We start from the raw sequence: 17,706 nt of genomic DNA, 5'->3' as shown, positions 1-17,706 counted from the left end.
AAAAATATTCCAAAGCATGCATTTGGTTTGCAATAAGGTACTAAAGTGAAATTGCAACAAAAAAATGGCTAAGAAATTCACAAGTGTTATTTTTGGGGCAAATCCAACACAACATATCACTGAGTACCACTCTTTATACTTTCAAGCGTGGCTGCACCATGTTATGGGTATGCTTGTCATCAAATGTTTTAGGATAAATATAAATGTACTAGAGCCAAGCACAGGCAAATGCAAGAGGAAAAAGTGGTTCAGTCTACCTTTCAAAAGGCACTGGGAGACAAATTCACCTTTCAGCAGGACAAAAACCTTAAACACAATGCCAAACTGACAGCATAGATGATTACTATGACAACGTTGAATGTTCCTAAGATGCCTAGATACAGTTTTAATCGTCTTGGAAATCTATGGTAAGACTTGAAAATGACTGTCTAGCAATGATCAACAACCAACTTGTTAGATCTTGATGAGTTTTTAAAAAGAATAAGGTGAAAATATTGTACAATCCAGGTGTGCAAAGCTCATAGAGAGTTTCCCTGAAAGACTCACAGCTGTAACATACATTGACACAGGGGTGTGAATACTTATGTAAATGAGATATTTCTCTATTTTATTTTCAATAAATCTGCAAACATTTCTAAAAACATATTTTCACTTTACTATTATGGGTTATTTTGTGTAAATGGATGATTTTTATTTTTAACACAACAAAATGTGGAATAAGTCAAGATGTATGAATACTTTCTGAAGGCACTGAGTACACCAAACATTAGGAACAGCTTCCTATTATTACGTTTCACCATCGTAATGCCTTCAGAACAGCCTTAATTCATCAGGGCATTGACTTTACAAGGTGTCTAAAGCATTCCTCAGGGAATCTGACCCATGTTGACTCCAATGCTTCCCACAGTGTCAAGTTGGCTGGATGTCTTTTGGGTGGAGGACCATTCTTGATGCACACCGGAAACTGTTAAAAGTGAAAAACCCAGCAGTGTTGAAGTTCTTGAAATCGGTGCCCCTGACACCTACTACCATACCCCATTCAAAGACACTTAAATCTTTCGTCTTGCCTATTCACCCTCTGAATGTCACACATATGCAATCCATGTCTCTATTGTCTCAAGGCTTAAACTTCCATGTTGAACCTGTCTCCTCCCCTTCATCTACAAAGATTGAAGTGGATATAACAAGTCAGCTCTGAGAGGCTTTCCCAAAAAGACTCAAAGCTATAATCACTGCCAAAGGTGATTCTAACATGTATTGATTCAGGGGTTTGACTACTTATATGAATCAGATATTTTTGTATTTAATTTTCCATAAATCTGTGAAAATCTCTAAAAACATATTTTCACTTTGTTATAATGGAGTATGAATACCTTCTGATGGCAATGTATACTTGTATACAAGATGTTGTTAAGATACCGCTAGACATTGGTTCTGCTCTATTGGGGTGGCAGGTCGCCTAGTGGTTAGAGCATTGGGCCAGTAATCGTAAAGGTTGCTAGATCAAATTCCCAAGTTGTCAAGGTAAAAATGTATAGTTCCTCCTCCGAACAAGGCAGGCACAAGGCACTGTTCCTAGGCCGTCATTAAAAGTAAGATTTTGTTCATAACTGACTTGCCGAGTTAAATAAAAAAAATATGGCCTAATACCAACTCACATATCCATTGATACTGAGTGTCAGCCTAACCTAAACTGCATAATTCCATTGTATTTTCATACATTTTATCCACATATAGGCAAAGCAGTTTCCACATAACTGCAATGAGCTTGTTAGTCCATTTTTTGTCAGTCCCCCCATATCCCCATTCCCACCATATAGCAGCATCAGCGTAGTATAATGTCCAATAGTCAATGCTTTCTCTCTTCTCTCTCTGAACCATCTGGTCCCTCCACCTCTCAATTCCTGACCTTGTCCTCCAGAGCCTTCAGCTCTCCCCCCACCTGCTGGGTAAATCAAATCAAATCAAATCAAATCAAATTTATATAGCCCTTCGTACATCAGCTGATATCTCAAAGTGCTGTACAGAAACCCAGCCTAAAACCCCAAACAGCAAGCAATGCAGGTGTAGAAGCACGTACGCCCTCAGCTCCTGGGTCTCCTTCTCCCAGAAGGCCTTGGGCAGGTCGAAGCTGGATTTGTCTCGGAGGGATACAGCTTTTGTGAAAATGTAGTTTTCTAGCAAGTTTAGCAGAATTTATGCAGCAGGTTAGGATAATTAACGTATCAGGTTATGATGATTAGATGAAAGTACGGAAAAGGGTTAGAATTAGCTAAAATGCTAAAAGAACTTCAAGAACTTCAACTTGACAAAAGCTTTATCTCATCTAGACTTGACCGTCGAACAGAGGGCCCATGTCTACTCTGCCGCCCATGCCCTGCAGGTCGCTTGCTCTCTCCTGTTGCACATGGGACACACTCTTTTCACAACACTTCAATAAGAAATTATTTTGGTAGCAGATTAGGAGCAGGGACAGATTACCGAACGGCCCCAGATAGCATATGATAGCACATGTAGAATTACAGGAAATTAGCTTTAAAACTGAAACCTTTCCTATCGACCTCATGGCAAAATGTGTTGAATATCAGGGAATTAGCTTTAAAACTGCAAATTTTGTCTCAGCCTCATTGCAAAATGTGTAGAATAGCATTATCAAATTGCAAATGTTCCTCTCTGCACCATGGCAAAATGTGTTTAATAGCAGAAAAGTAAGCTCAGGGTCCCAAATGAGGTCATCTGATTGTAGCGTTAAAACGGCAACCTTTTCTATCAGCCCCATGGCAAAATGTGTTTAATAGCAGAAAAGTAAGCTCAGGGTCCCAAATGAGGTCATCCAACCCTGGATAGGAGAGCATTTTCACTAAACCTGACTATTTAACCTGGCCTTAACCTCAGGCTACTAACATGCTGTGTTAATTCTCCTAACCTGTTACATAAATTCTAATAAACTGCTACAATAAAGTAAATTCCGTTTCAAAGTGGAGTGAAAAGAGTGTCTCTGTGGCATCCAGCCCACCAGGCTCCTCTTTGCAAATAGACCTCAAAGAGGAAGTTGGTGTCGGAGAAGTTGAGTGGTGTGTGAGAATCACTCAGATACAATTACAGTTACTCTGTTTCATACCAAGTCTGTTTTTCATATTGAAACATAATGTGACAACCATATGTTTTCTATCAAACTCTAATTTAACTTTTCTTTTTTATATTTTAATAAATTAATCGTGGATTTGGGTTCATCATTTTACTAGATTTTTTAAAATCCCACAGATATTCCCATTCAAGCCTGGGAGATATGGGAGTTACGGGAGATACGGGAGATACGGGAGATACGGGAGAGGGAGATACAGGAGATACGGAAGATACGGGAGAGGGAGATACGGGATAGGGAGATACAGGAGATACAGGAGATATGGGAGAGGGAGATACGGGAGAGGGAGATACGGGAGATACGGGAGATACGGGAGATACGGGAGAGGGAGATACGGGAGAGGGAGATACAGGAGATACAGGAGATACGGGAGATACGGGAGAGGGAGATACGGGAGATACGGGAGAGGGAGATACAGGAGATACAGGAGATACGGGAGATACGGGAGAGGGAGATACAGGAGATACGGGAGATACGGGAGAGGGAGATACGGGATAGGGAGATACAGGAGATACAGGAGATATGGGAGAGGGAGATACGGGAGATACTGGAGAGGGAGATACAGGAGATATGGGAGATACAGGAGATACGGGAGATACGGGAGATACAGGAGATACGGGAGATACGGGAGAGGGAGATACAGGAGATACGGGAGATACGGGAGAGGGAGATACGGGATAGGGAGATACAGGAGATACAGGAGATATGGGAGAGGGAGATACGGGAGATACGGGAGATACGGGAGAGGGAGATACGGGAGAGGGAGATACAGGAGATACAGGAGATACGGGAGATACGGGAGAGGGAGATACAGGAGATACGGGAGATACGGGAGATACGGGAGAGGGATTATGGTTTTGCTGCCAAAAGTTTATTTTAGCAATTTATTGGGGGCAGACTTAGTGATTCAGGGGCCCGTTTCAAAATGCTGCTGACCTGTCCTACCCCGAGAAAGGGACATTAAATACAGTAGTATTCCTTTAAAATGATTTCTCATACACATATTAGGAAGTATTTCACTGATGAGATGTGAGATATGCCACATGAATTTCATCACTTTAGTTAGTCAGACCTCACTATGTGTGTGACAGTTTCTGCTGTAGACAGTTTACGTTACCGTCTAAGGCAAGTATCGACTTCTTCACTATATCTCCTGTTAATTTTAATGTTCAAAATAAATTAAAGGAGATTAATTCTGAGTAATGAAATTCAATATGTTCTAATGTACTGCTGTTTGTTCATGTATTAGCTTCACAACTGAAGGACATCGTGTATTTGATATGGGGATGGTTTAATGTGTTGTGTGAGTTGAGTTACTCCACCAGTAAGTGTATGTTTGTACTGTTTCAGGTGATCAGTAGTGTGTGAGTTCTCACATGGCTTGTTCTGAGAACATGTTTTTTCTCATTTGCCTCTTTATGTCAGGTGAGTCTTCCACACAACAACAACTAGTTATGAATCAGACATAAAGGAATAACCACAAGTCATTATATTTTATGGGATGTGCTATATTCCAGCCTTTTAATTGTGTAGAAAAGTGTACAGTTAATTCCTGATTAGTGTATTTAATAGTCTGGATTTAAACTGCTGTGAAAAAGTTTTTGCATATTTTCAGATATTCAATCAAAAGATGATATTAGATAAATGGAACCTGAGTGAACAAATAACACAACATTTACATACTTATTTAATTTATTTCTTAAACAAAGTTATGCTCCCCTACACTAAATAACTGGCTGTGCCTCCTTCAGCTGAAATGACAACCAACCATACATTCCCTGTAATTGTTGATCAGTCTCTCACATTGTTGTGGAGGAATTTTGGCAAACTGTCCCATGCAGATCTGCTTTAAATCAGTGACATTCATGGGTTTTCAAGCATAAACTGCTCGTTTCAAGTCCTGCCACAATATCTCAAATGGGATTAGGTCTGGACATTGAGCAGGCCATTCCAAAACTTTAAATTAGTTGCTTTTAATCCCTTTTCATGTAGATTGTGTGTTTTGGAATGGTGGCACAACCAGTTATTGAGAGTAAGGGGGCAATTACTTTTTCACACAGGGGTATTGGGTGTTGCATAACTTTGTTAATGAAAGAAAATAAATAACTATAAAAAAAGTTTATAAACTCAAGTTCCCTTTATCTAATTTTAGGTTTTGGTTGAAGATCTGATAACAGTAAAACAAATAAGCAAAAGTAGAGAACCATAAAGGGGGAAATACTTTTTCATGTCCCTGTATGTTCATGTGAAACCGACATCAGTGTGCAGTTAACAGTATAACTTCCACCACTGTCCCTGTATGTTCATGTTAAACCGACATCAGTGTGCAGTTAACAGTATAGCTTCCACCACTGTCCCTGTATGTTCATGTTAAACCGACATCAGTGTGCTGTTAACAGTATAGCTTCCACCACTGTCCCTGTATGTTCATGTGAAACCGACATCAGTGTGCTGTTAACAGTATAACTTCCACCACTGTCCCTGTATGTTCATGTGAAACCGACATCAGTGTGCAGTTAACAGTATAACTTCCACCACTGTCCCTGTATGTTCATGTGAAACCGACATCAGTGTGCTGTTAACAGTATAGCTTCCACCACTGTCCCTATCACCACTCCTTGACAACATACCGACCAATTGAAAAATCACCTGTACATAGAAATACGTTAATATTATGTGAGCGAACCAAGTCATTTGGTGTCACTCTAAAACAGAAAGGTGGAATAAACAAGTCAGGAGTAGGTTTTCTTGGTTGAACGCAGTTCTCTATTGAGAGATTTCTGACAACACTTCAACACAATCAATGAGAATCTCCCAAGGAACAACATACATCTTCTTCTTTAGATGAATCAGGAACACAAGACGATTATCTTTAAACTTTAACAACAATCACAGATTTGTCACTGTCTTAATGGATCTTCGTTGGCTAGCTCCCTTCTCTTGGTGGCCATTCTATAGAGAGGGTTTGTCTCTCCTCTCCCTGCTGGTTCCATCCTCTCTCTTATAGGGGAAAGAGAATATGTCATTATGACCGTCAGCTGTGCTTAATTACCTCTGGTTACCTTGTCTCAACATGCCTTGTTGGGCTACTATCCGTGAGCCCAGCCTGCCCTCTGGTGGTCCTTCCACAACTATTATTATTGGGAGAGACTGTAACAGTGATGGTATAAACTCTGGATCGCTGATTCTATGTAACGGCCAATGAGAGACTATGAAACCACCGGTCTCTATATATGGTACTCCCCAGAAGAAGCAGTCCTCCATGATAATTAATGGAATTCTACAGTATTTAAATCAAATGTTTCAAGGACTATATTACATGTATTTCAGTATTTTGTTGTAGAAGGGACAGTAAAGTTAGTACTCTATAAATAAAACACTTTAATATCTTCACATGTTTATTATTTTATTTGTTATGTTCAGGTGATATAAAAAGCATTATCTGGAGCACACCCAGAGAAAATGACTTAGTGTAGAGGTGCTGACTGACGGTGAATACACTGTAAGCTATAAAAACAAAGAGAGTTGAACACTCTATATATATATATATAAACTCCCAGTAATTTATTAAGGAAAACACCAACGTTTCGGCATCACTGTTCCTTCTTCAGGGTAAAGTCATGAATGTTTGAACCAGGTTATGTAGACAAACATTGTAATTAGTGCAACCAATGACAATCATAAGGGTTGTGTCACAACTATGAGGTTAATTAGAGTGAATTGAGTGAAACTGTTAAAAGACAATAGTTTACATCATATTGAATATATTAGGCTATTGTTTTCATTAACATTAGCATGAGATTTGCATCAACATACCTTAATTTAATTTCACATTTATTTAATTGTTTCTAATTTCATTAAATGTTAATAAGATGTCATCTTTTGGTTCATCCCTAATGCATAATAAGCATCATCAACAGGGGGAACATATTGGTTGTACGCTGATAAACTGTAGAAAGAATAGATCCATTTATAAGACTTCTTCATGAAATGAATAGTTCATAAGAAGGGCCTGAGAGGAAAGTCAATATTCTGACCACTAGGGGTCAATGTTTTATATAGGAAATCCAGTAGGCCTCTCTCTGCAGTAGTAGGATGTCCATGTTACCTCCTCTCCTTGGTAGAGCAACATGCTCAATACCTGTGTATTTGAGGGAGGAGATGGGATGGTTAGCTTCAACAAAGTGAGCTGCTACTAGATAATCAATGTTCTTACAGCTATGCATTGTTTTAAATGTTTTTTTTGTTTGTAACGCAATGGCTTCCCCACATGAACATGTGATGAGCCACATTTGTAGTTCCCATTTGGAATGTGTGTCAAGAGTGTCTGAGTGGGCTCAGGGGGCAGGTCAGATCTCACTAAGTTATCCAAAATATTGTGACAACACTTATAGACCAACAGTGGGGGTTCCTTGAAGAGGTTTGCAATCTTTTTGTCTGGTTGTAGAATATTCCAGTGCTTTTTCGGGATTGCTTTCATTTTCTCTGAACACTTGGTGTCCTTAGTGCAAAAGACTGTTGCATTGTTTTTCTTCTTTGGTCAACTTTTTAGAAAATCCTCTCTTGGTTTTTGAATATTTTTTTTTCATTTTCTTTGCATTGCTGTCAAAATCTGACTTTGGGCAACAGATTAATTTAACCCTTAATAACTGGCTATATGGTAGACCATTCTTGAGGGGAAGGGTAGGAGGTTTTTGCGGTCTGATGGCTGTGTTTACAAGTCTGTATGTAATGCATCATTCTCGTTGATGATCCATAAATCCAGGTAGTTTATTTTTCCCTCATCGGTCTGCATGGTGAATTTGAGATATTCAGAGCTCTCGTTTAGCAGAGTTTGAAATTAATTTAGTTCCTGCTGACTTCCTTCCCACAGCACAAAGACGTCATCTATGTATCTCTTCCATGGGAGGATTTTAGAAATAAGGGAGTGTGTCTTTGTTTTGTAGATGAGTGCTTCCTCAAATTGTTCCACATACAGTTTTGCATCGTTGGGGGCAAAGGGGGAGCCCATGGCTACACCCCGAATTTGAAGTAAAAACTCTGACTCAAAGATGAAATAGTTATTGGAAAATACCAGTTCAGTGAGATACAAGATGCGACCATTGGCTGTAACACGGGTAGGGTCTCTCTACTGAAGGAAGTATTGTAGGTCACCGAATATAATTTAAAAGTTTGCAATATGTGTCTATAATAGAATATGTCCTGATTTCTGGAAGCTCTTTTTGGTCATAACAGACGGTAGCAGAAACATTATGCACAAAATAAGTTACAGATAGCGTGGAAAAACACCCACAAAAGCACAATTTGTTAGGGGACAGTAAAACGGCAGGCTTCTCCTCCAGCGCAATTATATTCATTCAACTCTGTTCAGATGCTACCTGTGTTGTTTTACCCTCACTGATCTGGAACCAGGTGAAGTTTGTCACAGGAGGGTTGGCTGTACTGCTGCAGGTCAGATTAACACAGCTGCCCACTGATACTGAATCAGCTGGACTGATGGAGGCCAAGGTGTCCTTAGGAGAGACTGAGGGAGAGGGGTTCAATTACAATGTATCTGGATATGGTATGTTGAATAGTCTCATCAAAACAGGGTTCAATTCTCGGGCCGACTATTTTCTCTGTATGTATCAATGATGTCGCTCTTGCTGCGGGTAATTTTTTGATTCACCTCTACGCAGACGACAGAATTCTGTGTACATCTGGCCCTTCTTTGGACAATGTGTTAACACCTGCCCGCCCGACTAGCATCAATATCTTGGACGGTTCTGACTTATAATATTTGGACAACTATAAATACCTAGGTGTCTGGCTAGACTGTAAACTCTCCTTCCAGACTCACCTTAAGCATCTCCAATCCAAAGTTAAATCTAGAATCGGCTTCCCATTTCGCAACAAAGCCTCCTTCACTCGTCCTGCCAAACATACCCTCATAAAACTGACGATCCTACCGATCCTTGACTTCGGAGATGTAATTTACAAAATAGCCTCCAACACTCTACTCAGCAAATTGGATGTAGTCTATCACAGTGCCAGCTTTTATGTCACCAAAGCCCCATATACAACCCACCACTGCGACCTGAATTCTCTCGTTGGCTGGTCCTCGCTACATATCCATCTCTAAACCCTCTGGCTCCAGGTCATCTATAAGTCTTTGCTAGGTAAAGCTCCACATTGTCTCAGCTCACTGGTCACCATAGCACGCGCTCCAGCAGGTATATTTCACTGGTCATCCCCAAAGTCAACACCTCCTTCGGCCACCTTTCCTTCCAGTTTTCTGCTGCCAATGACTGGAACGAATTGCAAAAATCACTGAAGTTGGAGACTTATATTTCCCTCACTAACTTTAAGCGTCAGCTATCAGAGCAGCTTACCAATCACTGCAGCTGTACACAGCCCATCTGTAAATAGCCCATCCAAACAACTACCTACCTCATCCCCATATATGTTTTTGTTTTTCTGCTCTTTTGCACACCAGTATTTCTACTTGCACATCCTCATCTGCACATACAGTTGAAGTCGGAAGTTTACATACACTTAGGTTGGAGTCATTAAAACTCGTTTTTCAACTACTCCACAAATTTCTTGTTAGCAAACTATAGTTTTGGCAAGTCCGTTAGGACATCTACTTTGTGCATGACACAACAAATCTTTCCAACAATTGTTTACAGACATATTATTTCACTTATAATTCACTGTATTACAATTCCAGCGGGTCAGAAGTTTACATGCACTAAGTTGACTGTGCCGTTAAACAGCTTGGAAAATTCCAGAAAATGATGTCATGGCTTTAGAACTTCTGATAGGCTAATTGACATCAAATGAGTGAATTGGAGGTGTACCTGCGGATGTTTCAAGGCCTACCTTCAAACTCAGTGCCACTTTGCTTGACCTCATGGGAAAATCTAAATAAATCAGCCAAGACCTCCTGGTTCAAGCCTGGTTCATCCTTGGGAGCAATTCCAAACGTCTGAAGTTACCTCGTTCATCTGTACAAACAATAGTATGCAAGTATAAACATGGGACCACGCAGCTGTCATACCGCTCAGGAAGGTGAAGAGTTCTGTCTCCTAGCGATGAACATACTTTGGTGCTAAAAGTGTAAATCAATCCCAGAACAACAGCAAATGACCTTGTGAAGATGCTGGTGGAAACAGGTACAAATGTATCTATATCCACAATAAAACAAGTCCTATATTGACAGCAAGGAAGAAGTTACTGCACCAAAACCGCCATAAAAAGACTGCACTGCACATGTGGACAACGATCAATCTTTTTGGAGAGATGTCCTCTGGTCTGATGAATCAAAAATAGAACTGTTTAGTCATAATGACCATCGTTATGTTTGGAGGAAAAAGGGGAGGCTTGCAAGCCGAAGAACACCATCCCAACCGTGAAGCACGGGGGTGGCAGCATCATGTTGTGGGGGTGCTTTGCTGCATGAGGGACTGGTGCACTTCACAAAATAGATGGCATCATGAGGCAGGAAAATTATGTGGATATAGTGAAGCTACATCTCAAGACATCAGTCAGGAAGTTAAAGCTTGGTCGCAAATGGTCTTTCAAATGGACAATGACCCCAAGCATACTTCCAAAGTTGTGGCAAAATGGCTTAAGGACAACATAGTCAAGGTATTGGAGTGGCCATCACAAAGCCCTGACCTCAATCCCATAGAAAATGTGAGGACAGAACTGAAAAAGCGTGTGAGAGCAAGGAGGCCAACAAACTTGACTCAGTTACACCAGCTCTGTCAGGAGGAATGGGCCAAAATTCCACCAACTTATTGTGGTAAGCTTATGGAAGGCTACCCGAAATATTTGACCCAAGTTAAACAATTTAAAGGTAATGCTTCCAAATACTAATTGAGTGTATGTAAACTTCAGACCCACTAGGAATGTGATGAAAGAAAAAAAGCTGAAATAAATAAATTCTCTCTAGTATTAATCTGACATTTTACATTCTTAAAATAAAGTGGTGATCCTAACTCACCTAAGACAGGGCATTTTTACTAGGATTAAATGTCAGGAATTGTGAAAAACTGAGTTCAAATGTATTTGGCAAAGGTGTATGTAAACTTCCGAGTTCAACTGTATATCACTCCAGTGTAAATTGCTTCGCCACAATTGGCCTATTTATTGCCTTACCTCCTTACTTTATTTGCACACACTGTATACAGATTGTTCTATTGTTATTGAATGTACGTTGGTTTATCCCATGTGTGTAACTCTGTGTTGTTTTTGTCGCACTGCTTTGATTTATCTTGGCCAGGTCGCAGTTGTAAATGAGAACCTGTTCTCAACTGGCCTACCTGGTTAACTAAAGGTGAAAAAAATATATATATACAAAAGTTTAACACTTTTCATCCCAGCAAATTCCACAAATACGTAGATAAAGAGCACACGATTATAGCTGTAACAAAAGTGTCAAAATAAAGTTAATACACAATGACAATACTATACGTAAACAAATGTAACACCCATTGGCAAAATACATGAAATGTACCTCTTTTATTGACTTGTGCATGAAGCCCATCTAGGTTGTTAAGTGGTGGTTCTTGGTTCCCTCTACTGACCGTGGCCTGGTTAGAGCACACTGTCCCAACCGGGGAGTTCTGTGGAGAGAACACAGAGAAAGGATCAGTTGTCAGGACCGACACTTCAGAAGAATAATGACTTCATAGTTACAGTTGGTTACACAACACAGTATTCATTCAATTCTTCCTGAAACACACATTCTAGATGGGTTTTAAAGGTTTATTCTACCATTCCCACCAGTCCCTGTGAACGGTCTGTCATGTCAAACCCACTGGGGAGTCTAGATGTTCTCCTCCTCCTGGAAGACAAGAATAAAGGTATATTGACATCATTTAGGTTTTCATATACAAAAGCACAATCAGCATGATAAATATGTTAAAACTGAGGCTGGGAATAACTTTTTACCATGCAAAGAATGTGATCAGGCTGAAAAGGCTGAAAAAAATAAATACATTTGATTTGATTTGATTTGAAAAGGAAAATCAACCCCAAGGTTTTTCCTACAATCTCAAAAACCTTTGGGTTAACAGGCTCTTCATGCCCTGTAAATAAAACACACATTATAGCCATCTGTTCCAAAAAGAGGAAACATTTTGCACATTGTCTAATATTACAAATTATACACATACTGTAGATGTACAGATGTAAGATCTTAATTTAGCCAGTATTGTTGCAGTGAAATAATCCTGCAGCAAAAGGATTTGAACGTTTCCTCTGTAATGTTGTTCCATTGGTGGTGAGTCTATTAGCTGGACAAAATAAGGCTGCATGATAAGTGTAATACTATTAATATAACCATGTTTTAGTGCAGGATTCTGTTGAATATATGCAAATCACAAAGCTTATCTCTGTTTCCCACAATGCAATATACTTCTAAGCAACAATACAGTGATCAAATTAAGATCCTAAAACCGTATCATACCTAGATACATACAGCAGGTGTCACGTTCTGACCATAGTTCTTGTGTGTTTTCCTTGTTTTAGTGTTGGTCAGGACGTGAGCTGGGTGGGCATTCTATGTTGTGTCTAGTTTGTCTATTTCTACGTTTGGCCTGATATGGTTCTCAATCAGAGGCAGGTGTTAGTCATTGTCTCTGATTGGGAGCCATATTTAGGTAGCCTGTTTTGTGTTGGGATTTGTGGATGATTGTCTCCTGTCTCTGTAACAGATAGGACTGTTTTTGGGTTTTGCCACGTTTATTGTTTTGTAGTGTGTTCATGTTGAGTTTCTGTCATTAAATAACCATGGACACTAATCACACTGCACTTTGGTCCTCTCCTTTCCAGGAAGAAAGACGTTACAACAGGTGTGTAGAAGTACCTCTTCTACATCTACGCATTTGAAGGGGTGTCCACATACTTTTGAATATATATTGTATATCTAACCTACGATTGTGCCCTACGTGCCCATTTTACCTTTTATAGCCAGCTGCACTTCATTCGACTTCCCACAGCCGTGACTATTTCTTGCTTCACAGTAGTACAGTCCTCCATCACCAGCAGTCACATTGAGGGTGTAGCTCTGTCCAGATGCTACCTGTATTTGTTTATCTCCACAGATCTGGAACAAGGTGAAGGTTGTCACAGGAGGGTTGGCTGTACTGCTGCAGGTCAGATTAACACAGCTGCCCACTAATACTGGATCAGCTGGACTGATGGAGGCCAAGGTGTCCTTAGGAGAGACTGAGGGAGAGGGGTTCATTTAGAATGTATCTGGATATGGTATATTGAATAGTCTCATCAAAACCACTATTACAATCAATCATCAGTGAAAACATGATAGAATGATCTATTCTACAGGAACCGGTGACTAAATCTTACATGAAACGTTAAGCATCATGTTATGTTCAGCTCTCTTGTTGCTTGTCCCTACTGGGTAGACTGCAGTACAAGTGATGTTCTTCTCATGATGAAGGTATGACGGAGTGAAGGTCACCGTGGAGAGAACTGATTTAGTTTGGTCTGGATTCTCCTGCAGTTGGTTCTCAGGTGTGAACTATGTTGGGAGAGTCCATGTCAGCTCAGGGGGGTGTTCGGGACAGGGAGCGACAGCAGAGCAGTTCAAGCTGACAGGGGTCCCATCCTTCACCTCACCTGAGACAGTAATGATGGGACTGGAAGGAAAATCTGTAATACATTGTAGATAAATCTATTTTACACTAACAGTTAAACTGTCCACTTGTTCTACTCTTATCTTTGATGAAAGGAATCTAAACTGGAAAAAATAGTTGGTTAAAAGTTGAATTGTCTCTTACCCCTGACAACGATATTAACAGACTTTCTAATGTCTGTTGCAAGGAATGGTTGACTCTCAATCCTGAGGTAGTATTTATCAGAGTAACTGGTGGTTATATTGAAGAAGACTGTGGTGCAGTTCTTCTGGGACATGTTTCCAGTTATCTTCCCTTGATATCTGTTGACCATCTTACTACTGTTAAATATCACTCTGTCCGGATGTAGATCAAAGTACGGGATTTCTTTTATCCACACTCCAGAGGTTAGTATTGTGCTGTTAAATGTATACTTATTTTGGTCAGGAATATCAAATGAACATGGGATTTGCACACAGGAGCCAGTCAGTACATCCAGTCTATCTGGCATTGTGGCATTCAAATCTCGTCGACCAAAACAGGCCAGAACACCTGCAACATGAAAGTCAACATCAGGGAGGTTCTGATATATTTTCAGTTCAGTCCAATGATATGTATTAACCCTAGATGACTAACAGGGGCCTCTGTTTGGAGGCAACTGCACAGCCATCTTGTTACTCCTCCTCCAGTGTAAAACAGATGTAGGAAGCTATAGAAATGCATTTATTAATGTCTATATTCGTTTTAGACAAGTATATTCTATTACAGACACTTTAATGCAAACTTTTAAATAATATTTTGTGACCTACAACACTTCCTTCAGTAGAGAGACCCTACCGTTTCTCCAGCCAATGGTTGCATCTTGAAACTCACTAAATTGGTATTATACAATAGCTGCTTCATCTTTGAGTCAGAGTTTTTTATTTTTCCTATTTTCCTTTGCCCCCAACTATGTGAACCTGTATGTGAAACAATTTGAGGAACCACTTACAAAACAGAGACACACTCCCTACTTTCTAAAATCCTCTCATGGAAGAGATACATAGATGATGTCTGTGCTCTGGGAAGGAAGTCAGCAGGAACTAAATGAATTCCAAACTCTGCTAAGCGAGAGCTCTGAATATCTCAAATTCACTGTTCACTGTTGAGAGAAATATAAACTACCTGGACTTATGGATCATCAAAGAGTGGTGCATTACATACAGACTTGTACACAAAGCACAACAGACCTCAATACCCTGCTACGTGGAGATATTATGCATCCCCTTCCCCTCAGGAATGGTCTACCATACAGCCAGTTATGCAGGGTTAAACTAATCTGTGGCCAACATTCAGATTTTGACAGCAATGCTAAGAAAATGACAAATAATTTCAAAATCAGAGGCTACATGGAAAAAACTATTGATGATGCAACGATGGAAATATCTCAAAAACCACGAGAAGAATTGCTAAAAACTAAACCAAAGAAGAAAAACAAATATTTTGCACTAAGTACACCAAGTGTTCAGAGAAAATGAAAGCAATCCTGAAGAAGCACTGGCATATTCTGCAATCAGACACAACAATTGCACACCTCAAGGACCAACCCAGGATGGCTTAGTGAGATCTGACCTGCCCCATGAGCCCACTCAGACACTCTTGACACACAATACAAGTTGGAAATACCAATGTGACTCATGCTCACAGTTCAATAGCACTACAAAAACATCCTTCAGACACCCACATACAGGTGGAAACATCCCTGTTAGGGGTATCATCTCTTGCAAGGAAAAGGGAGTAATCTATCTCATCACATGTTCATGTGGAAAAGCCTACGTAGGACAACCGAAAAGACAATTAAAACAATGCATAGCTGACCACTGTCACGTGTGTCGTCGAAGATATTAAAGTATTTTATTTATAGAGTACTAACTTTACTGTCCCTTCTACAACAAAATACTTAAATACATGTAATATAGTCCATGAAACATTTTATTTAAATACTGTAGAATTCCATGAATTATTATGGAGGACTGCTTCTTCTGGGGACTACCATATATAGAGACCGGTGGATTTAAAGTCTCTCATTGGCCGTTACATAGAATCAGCGATCCAGGGTTTATACACATCATTGGTACAGTTTCTCCCAATAACATTAATATGAATTTATTTCTATGTACAGGTGATTTTTCAATTGGTTGGTGTGTTGTCAAGGAGTGAGGTGACGTGTGGTTGTGAGCAGATGACCACTATTTTGAGCCCGGTATGGGGACAGGGACAGTGGTGGAAGATATACTGTTAACCAAACACTGACGTTGGATTCACATGAACATACAATGCCATGAAAAGGTTTTCCCCCTTTCTGGTTCTCTATTTTGCTTCTTTTTTTACTGAATGTTATCAGATCTTCATCTAAAACCTAATATTAGATAAAGGGAACTTGAGTTTACAAATAACAAAAAAAATTGTTATAGTTATTTAATATATTTCATTAACAAAGTTATGCAACTCTCACGCCCCTGTGTGAAAAAGTAATTCCCACCTTATACTCAATAACTGGTTATGTCACCATTCCAAAACACACAATCAGGAATACATTAAAATGTATTTAATGTACCAAATGTAAAGTTTTGGAATGGCCTAGTCAAAGTCCAGACCTAATCCCAAATGAGATACTGTGACAGGACTTGAAACGATGCTTGAAAACCCACAAATGTCACTGAGTTAAATCAGTTCTGCAGGGGAAAGTGGGCCAAAATTCCTCCACAGCAACGTGAGAGACTGATCAACAACTACAGGAAGCATTTGGTTGGAGTCATTTCAGCTGAAGGAGGCACAACCAGTTATTGAGTGTAAAGGGGCAATTACTTTTTTAAACAGGGACATTGGGTGTTGCATAACGTTGTTTAAGAAATGAATGAAATAAGTATGTAAATGTTGTGTTATTTGTTCACTCAGTTTCCATTTATCTAATATCAGCTTTTGATTGAATAACTGATAATGTTCAGTATCAAAAATATGCTAAATACATTTTCACGGGACAGTTTGAATCCAGACTATTAAAATACACTAATCAGGAAGGAACTGTACACTTTTCTACACAATTAAAAAGCCAGTATATCACACATCCCATAAAATATCATGACTTGTGGTTTTTCCTTTATGTCTGATTCATAACTAATTGTTGTTGAGTGGAAGACTCACCTGACATAAAGAGGCCAATGAGAAAAAAACATGTTCTCAGGACAAGCCATGTGAGAACGCATTCACTACTGATCACCTGAAACAGGTCAAACATTCACTTCCTGGTAGAGTAGGTCACGTGACACATACTGTATCACATTGAAACTTTAGTCCATAATCACATAGGTTCTTCAGTTGTGAAGCTAATACATGAACTAACAGCCGTACATTGAACATTTTGAATCTCATTACTAAAATATAAAGATAAGATGTGAAGTTGTTGACACTTGCCTTACAACAGTGAGAAGAAATTCATGTGGCACATCTCACATCTCATCAGTGACATACTTCCTAATAAGTGCATTTATATGACAGGATGTTGAATAGTCTATATGTGATGGGTGTCAACATCAGTTGTGAAAACATGGTATGCTAATTTAAGCATTTAGAACATTGTAATTTTCTATTGAACCTTCTACTCCAGAACAATTAGTCTCAGTTACTTGAAACATTGCAGAGTTGGCCTGATCCATGTTTCACCAGTTTCAAATGAAATGGGCCCCAGCTGCCCACTGACTGATTCTACACACAAAGTGTGTGTCAGCCACTGACTCAACAGCTTGATATGGCCTATATACATTTCATTACTGGCAAAAATGAAACACTTATACACAATATATTTTTAATTGTGGGATAATAATATTCATTGCAGTTAATGTATGTGTGGTGGGTAAATAACCCTTTTAGGGGAAGGGGACCCCTTTACAGCATTTTGTT

The 17,706-nt window shown here is 39.5% G+C and overlaps 1 pseudogene; it reads right to left on the bottom strand.

Moving 5' to 3' along the window:
• Positions 1-1,897: 1,897 nt before the first annotated feature.
• On the bottom strand, positions 1,898-17,000 carry LOC139420515 (sialic acid-binding Ig-like lectin 13; annotated as a pseudogene).
• Between the last annotated feature and the right edge of the window lie 706 nt (positions 17,001-17,706).

The sequence above is a fragment of the Oncorhynchus clarkii genome, chromosome 11, assembly GCF_045791955.1.
Source record: "Oncorhynchus clarkii lewisi isolate Uvic-CL-2024 chromosome 11, UVic_Ocla_1.0, whole genome shotgun sequence".
Lineage (NCBI taxonomy): Eukaryota > Metazoa > Chordata > Actinopteri > Salmoniformes > Salmonidae > Oncorhynchus > Oncorhynchus clarkii.
The sequence above is the reverse complement of the archived record's forward strand: the minus strand, read 5'-3'. Positions and strand labels throughout refer to the sequence as shown.